Source organism: Dendrobates tinctorius, unplaced genomic scaffold (genome assembly GCF_039654945.1).
Source record: "Dendrobates tinctorius isolate UK_male_01 unplaced genomic scaffold, ASM3965494v1 ptg000070l, whole genome shotgun sequence".
NCBI classification, from domain to species: domain Eukaryota; kingdom Metazoa; phylum Chordata; class Amphibia; order Anura; family Dendrobatidae; genus Dendrobates; species Dendrobates tinctorius.
In genome coordinates this window covers 29,835,001-29,842,333 of record NW_027361738.1, presented here as the reverse complement: position 1 = coordinate 29,842,333, position 7,333 = coordinate 29,835,001, and the positions used below count along the sequence as shown (strand labels likewise).

Sequence of the window (7,333 nt, the reverse complement as noted above, 5' to 3'; positions counted from 1 at the left end):
GCTAAGAACAGGAAACTGAGGCTACAATTTGCACAAGCTCATCGAAATTGGACAGTAGAAGATTGGAAAAACGTTGCCTGGTCTGATGAGTCTCGATTTCTGCTGCGACATTCGGATGGTAGGGTCAGAATTTGGCGTAAACAACATGAAAGCATGGATCCATCCTGCCTTGTATCAACGGTTCAGGCTGGTGGTGGTGGTGTCATGGTGTGGGGAATTTTTTCTTGGCACTCTTTGGGCCCCTTGGTACCAATTGAGCATCGTTGCAACGCCACAGCCTACCTGAGTATTGTTGCTGACCATGTCCATCCCTTTATGACCACAATGTACCCAACATCTGATGGCTACTTTCAGCAGGATAATGCGCCATGTCATAAAGCTCGAATCATCTCAGATTGGTTTCTTGAACATGACAATGAGTTCACTGTACTCAAATGGCCTCCTCAGTCACCAGATCTCAATCCAATAGAGCATCTTTGGGATGTGGTGGAACGGGAGATTCGCATCAGGGATGTGCAGCCGACAAATCTGCGCCAACTGTGTGATGCCATCATGTCAATATGGTCCAAAATCTCTGAGGAATGCTTCCAGCACCTTGTTGAATCTCTGCCACGAAGAATTGAGGCAGTTCTGAAGGCAAAAGGGGGTCCAACCCGTTACTAGCATGGTGTACCTAATAAAGTGGCCAGTGAGTGTACGTAGTATAGTATATTGCAGCCCCCAATAAGCAGACTGTAATGTAAGGCAGCACCCTCTATAGGCAGACTGTAATATAAGGCAGCACTCCCCCATAATATTAATAATAATACATTTTATTTCTATAGCGCCGACAAATTCCGCAGCACTTTACATTTCAGAGGGGATTTGTACAGACAATAGACATTACAGCATAACAATAATCACATAGATCATAACAGATACCAAGAGGAATGAGGGCCCTGCTCGCAAGCTTACAATCTATGAGGAAAAAGGTACTAAAGGTGGGTGGTAACAGTTGCCCTGATTGTATGGACCAGCCATAATGTTAAGTGTGTAACAGTACAGACACAGAGGGCTAATGGATGCATAAAGCATGTGTGAACATAATACGGGGAACCTGGTTATGGTAAAATTTTTGACTGTGCCACACAGGGATAGATTAATATGTTGAGGCGGTAGGACAATCTGAATAAATGCGTTTACAGGGCACGCTTAAAATTGTAGGGATTAGGGACTAATCGTATTGACCTGGGAAGTGCATTCCAAAGAATTGGCGCAGCACGTGTATAGTCTTGGAGACGGGAGTGGGAGGTTCTGACTATTGAGGATGCTAACCTCAGGTCATCAACAGAACGGAGGGCGCGGGTAGGGTGGTATAATGAAACAAGGGAGGAGATGTGGGGTGGTGCTGAGCCATGGAGGGCTTTGTGGGTGAGGGTAATAAGTTTATACTGAATTCTGGAGTGGATGGGTAGCCAGTGTAATGACTGGCACAAGGTAGAGGCATCGGTGTAACGATTGGCGAGGAATATGACCCTGGCTGCAGCAGTAAAATCAACGGTGTCGTTCAAAAGTACAACTCGTTCTGCAAAAAACCAAGCCCTCATGTGGGTGTATTGGCAGAAAAAAAAAAAAGTTATGACTCTGGGGAGAAGGGGAGGAAAACGCAAAAAACAGAAAATTGTAAAGTCTCGAAAGGGTTAAAAGTGATGATTGGGGACTTGAGACTGATCGCTGTCTGTAGCATGGGTCATCAGCATTAGCTCCGGGGGTATCTACATCCCGGCCCGTGAGCTGTATGAAGACCCCCAGCACCATGGAGAGCGCAGCGTCCTCATCATTATCTACGAGACCCCGGTATGTAGGTAAAGTAGCGACAATAGGACGGAGCTGTGATACTGGACCACCTGCAACCGTGTTATAGGCCGGGGTCAGACAAGTGAGAAACTCGGACGAGTCTCACACATCAACACCCGGCACTGCCGCCGGCACTCGGCCCGGAGCGCTCAGCCACATAGAAATACATGCAGCGCTCACTCCGGTCCCGAGTGCCGGCGGCAGTGCCGGGTATTGATGCGAGGCTCGTCCGAGTTTCTCACAAGTCTGACCCCGGCCATAGAGTCGTGTTACTCCAACCTCACTTCTTACAACCTACAAGTGCACGGAGATGTCTCACATTCATCCCACACGTGGCCTGTGCACCTACAATGCCGCGGCTGAATTCTCGCCCCAGTCCGGCCCTGCTTACACCTATACCTGACTCCTGAGGTGACCCCAAATCACAGCTCAGATATGTGACGCCTCATGTCCGATCACCAGCACAGCAGCAGTCTTATTCCGCGCCAGTAGGTGGCGCCCGTCTACATACAATTTATTCACATGCAATAAACAAGTCTGGCCGCAAGATGTCGCTGGTAGCACGCCTTGGATTCTACTGTAAATCGAGTGCTGTACTGTTCCCGGCCAGCAGGTGGCGGCTCCGGTTCATTCGTCTTTTACAACTACTTGAAGATGTCAGGACATATTTCCTACAGGATTATAAGCCGCCGCTTTCTGGGGGGTTTCGTGCTGGGGGCTACACTGAGCACATCGTCCTGCTTAGCCGCGCTGTACTTATACGAGCGAAAAAGAGCCGAGCGAGGTGAGAAAGCCGCCCCCTGGCGGAGAGTGTGCGCCGTTACCCCTGTGGAGGGAGGCCCTGTCATAGACGCGTGTGCTGCGGCCTGCATCCGGGTCCCTGCTCTCAGTGACGTCAGTACGAGCTCCCCTCTCACCCCCTGCCTTACTGCAGCGCCCCCTCCTGTCAGGACGGAGCACAGGGGCCATGGATCGTTATGGGGTCTGTCTGGGGTCTGGGGTCTGTTCTGTGTCGGTTTATAGGAGAGAAGTAAAAAAGCGCAACGTCCACACCGTGGAATCAGTGATGAGTGAGCGGGGCCGGATAAAGTGTTATCTGGGCATGCTCGAGTGCTCATAGTGCCCGGCGTGCTCGAATACTGTGTTCTGGTCCCCGCGGCTGCATGTCTCGTGGCTGACAGCAGCGGCACATGCAGGGATTGTCAGTCACTCCTCAGGGGATGTTCCCACGGTCAGTATTGGCAGCACATGTCCGCTCCATCCACAGCGCTGCCGGCTTCTGAACGCCGCTGATTCCACATGTGATCACTGAACCGTGCGGGATCACGGCTCCCATTACATTGTACGGGTGAGATTTATCCTGTGGAGACACATGGAAGCCGGAGGCGTCTGCCCGCATAGTGGGCGTGGGATATGATGACACCCCCTCCACTGTGCTGTAACATCTGGAGGCTGCGGATGTACACAGCGTCCACTGACCGTGGGAACATACCCTTACATGTGTCACCGCTGTCACGAGACATGCAGCCGCAAGGACTAGAACATATTCAGCACACCGAAGTCACTGTTAGCGCTCCAGCATGCCCAGATAACACCTCAACACGCTCATCACTGCTCAGCATCTCTTCTGTTCTGTTTTTTATACATTTTTTTTCTTTTTTTGTCTGTAGCTCTGATATTTGGTGTTTTTTCTGCAGGCTGAGTTGTATTGTGAAACAGCAGCAATTTACACCATTGTTTCCTTCATTTTAAGTTTATGCCGCCAACAGTTGGCACAGATAGTATTTTGGTGCAGAATGATTACAGAGATTACATAAAGCTTATCCTCGCCCCTTGTGCCATCGTTGTTCCCGCGGGGCCGGTACGCGCGGTCCTGGGGCTCTTGTACGATGTGACACGTGACTCCGCTGCCCAATCAGCGCTGGCGTCACTGTCCGCGCCTTCATACGAGTTGTACATGAAGAGTAAGTCCGGGCTGCGGCTGATCTCCGACTTCCTCTTCATGTTCGATTCATATGAAGGGTGGGGACAGTGATGCCAGCGCTGATTGTGTGCCAGTGTCAAACCGCATGAGAGCCCTGCAGAGAGCGCGTGCTGACACCGTGGGAGCAGCGCAGGCACGGGATGTGAGTATAGGCTTTTTTATCTTATTGGGGCAAAGCGTGGGGTATGACAAGGGGTTGTCCTAGCAGTGGACAACTTTAAATGAAATGCGGCATTGCTGGTGTGAGACATGTAATGACTGACAGTCAGCTCTCCTGATCTACACTGGTAACACCTCCTTTCATTAAAAAAAGTCTCTGGAGGCAGATTCTCAGGGAGATCTATGTCCGGCCCGTAGATCTTAACCGTTCATTTACATATGAAGACAAGTGTAGATTTCTAGGTAATAAGATCAGATTGAAGATGTCACGTTATCATTTTATTCATTTTTTTTTTTATTTACTTGCGTGGCCATCTAGATGGCTTAGGAGGGTTGATCCTACTGAACCAGATATAATGTTAATATTAACTCTTTTTTTCCCCCCAGAACCCATACAGAAGTCTCCATTGGAGGAGTCTGGATTCCCGCAGAGTGGAGAGGAGGTCAGGCAATATATCGGTCATGCTTTATCTTATGATCAAGCAAAGAAGACCCCACGTTGGGTCATTGAGCATCTTACAAAAGAGAAAATAGTTGGTGAGTAAAAAGGGAATTAATTCCATTACCTCGGCTGGTCTCTTAGTAAGAAGCACAATGGGCAACAAAGTGGCTCAGTGGTTAGCACTGTACGGTGGCTCAGTGGTTAGCACCTTTACTTTGCAGCTTTGGGGTCCTGGGTTCAAATCCCACCGAGGACAACATCTGCAAGGAGTTTGTATGTTCTCCCCGTGTTTGCGTTGGTTTCCTCTGGGTTTTCCGGTTTCCTTCCACACTCCAAAGACATACTGATAGGGAATTTAGATTGTGAGTCCCAATGGGGACAGTGAAGGCAAGATCTGTAAAGTGCTGTGGAATTACTGGCGCTATATAATGTAAAGCATAATAATGAGACAGAGCCGCCTCCTGTAACAGCAGCTGAGCGCTCCGTTCCAGTGAGCGGTGGAAACATGCGGCTCGTCTCATCTGTCACAATGTATCGGGCGCTCAGTGCCGTTCCTATTTTCTGACTTCATGCTCACCGGGAGCTGTGCCCTCCTGAAGACAGAGAGTGGGACAGCCCCCTTTATTCAGCACTGGATTCCCAGAGGTCTAACAATATGTCAGGATCACAGTTATCCATTTTTAGTGGCACTCTTACACATCTCATTTTTGATGTATTTAGTATTTTTTCTGACAATTCACCACTTAGGCCAGACAACGTTGTAGTGAATTCTTAGGCTGTGTGTCCACGTAGCGATTTTCGGCGCGAAAACACTGCGAAAACATTTAAAAATCGTGTACATGACGCCCCCATGCATTCCTATGGCATTCCGCACATGCTGTGCTAATGCTGCGCTTTTTTCCACGGCGAAATCGCATCGCGGAAAAAATCGCAGCATGCTCATTCTTTTGTGCGGAATCGCAAAGAATTGCCGCGATTCCACACCCATAGGAATGCATGAGAATCGCTTACTTCCCGCATGTGGCTATGCCCACCATGCGCGAAGTGAAGCGTCTCATTTGCGGTTGGTACCCACGGTGTGGAGGAGAGGAGACTGTCCTCCAGGCCCTGGGTACCATACCCCTGTAAAAAAAAGTATAAAAAATAAAAAATCGGGGTATATTTACCTTCCGACGTCCCGCGCTGCATTCCCGGCCTAAGCGTTCCCAGTAATGCCTTGCGGCAAGGCCCTGTAATGACGTGGTCTCGCGAGATCGCTATAGCAACGCGAGACTATGTCATCACAGGTCTCGCAAGGCATTACTGGGAACGCTTAGGCCGAGAATGCAGCGCGGGACGTCGGAAGGTAAATATACCCCGATTTTTTATTTTTTTCAGCATTTTAACATTGGCGGCCTCAATATTAAAAAGCTGCTCACACTTGTCAAACACTATGTTTGACGAATGTTACCAACCTGTCAATCACTTTCCAAGTGATGCTTCAAATCGCTTGGAAAGTGCTTGAATATCGCACACGAAAATCGCGATCAAAATCGCGGTGAAATCACGCGGAAAAAACGCGCGATTTCTGGGAAGGAATCCGGTTTTCTGTGTGCGGTTTAACACGCAACGTGGGCACATAGCCTTAATGTTTATTCCCATGCAGTAAAAAAAAGTTTTCAAACCTCTTCTATTTGTTTCTGGGTTAACTCCGTTTTCACTAACTGACTTCAGTGTTGGGAAAACTGTAGCATTAGACATTTGTCTAGAGCGGTCACATTACAGAGCGCCTGTCACCAGTCTCAGGTCGCCCTTTTTTATTTAAGAGAACAGCGGGCAGCCTCCGACTGGTGATTTTTAATTTTTTTTTTTAAACAACCTATGGGCAAAAATGAAATAAAAAAGTGTTGCTAATACCAACCTAAAAGACCCGACTTTCTAGCAAAATTCAGGTTCAAACTTGCATGTTGTTAGATCGTGGCATTCAGATTCCCTCAGTGTGAGACCTCGTGAGGTGTCATGAAATCTCACGTTGGAGCCAAACCAGTGTCGCCCCGTCCGGTACGTAGCAGTTACCAGTCGGTAACATCATTAGAGCGGTTACCTCGCCTCTCAGTAAATGATGTATCCGCTCTGGTGTAGATCATCGGCCTCGCACTTTACTGTCACGGCGGCCACGGAGGGTTGTTGGATCTCGCTCTGTATGTCCAGATCCCACAACCCAGAAGTTCGGACCTGATTTTTTTTCTAGACAGTCCGGACCTTTAGCCTGTCATTAGGGACACTGCTGGACGTCTTTCTTAATGAGTTATGATTTGTAAAACCGTCGGTCTGTGGCTGCTCTCTCTTTTCTTACATCGTACGTGCAGCCACACACAGGTGACAGGTCCTCTTTAAGTGAGGCTGCGGCATGTCCTGAGGCCAAGTTCACACTTTGCGGAATTGTGGTTTAGTCTGCAGCAGTCTAGAAGACTTGAAAGTCTCAATCACACATTGCAAAAAAATGAAAGCATGGTGCCGACGTCAGATCTGCAGCGTGCTCATTCATGTACAGATTTTGATTGTGGATTTCACCCTATTCAATAATGCTTAGTAATGGAGCAGGGTGGAATCCACGATCAACAAATGCTGGTTCCTTCTGTGGATTCATTACACGTTTTGTTGTGGATTAGTGACCAAATCCACAGTGGAAATGATCATCTGTTATCCGAGTGCAGTGCGATGTTACACACTCTCCTATAGACTTGTATGTGTGCGTGAGATCCGAATTTGGCGCGCAATCACAGCATGCTGCCATTTTTTTTCCTGTCCGATTGCAATCCGATCAGCGCTGGCAAAAACCCGCCACTGATAGATAATGAAATATAGGATTAAATTGGTACGAATGCAATCTGATTATTATTATTCTTTAATCGCCAGTGGGAGCGAGCCCT

The 7,333-nt window shown here is 48.4% G+C and overlaps 1 pseudogene; it reads left to right on the top strand.

Moving 5' to 3' along the window:
• The first annotated feature begins 2,094 nt into the window (after positions 1-2,094).
• The window catches only part of LOC141095506 (nuclease EXOG, mitochondrial-like), a 20,055-nt pseudogene continuing 14,816 nt past the window's right edge, over positions 2,095-7,333 (top strand).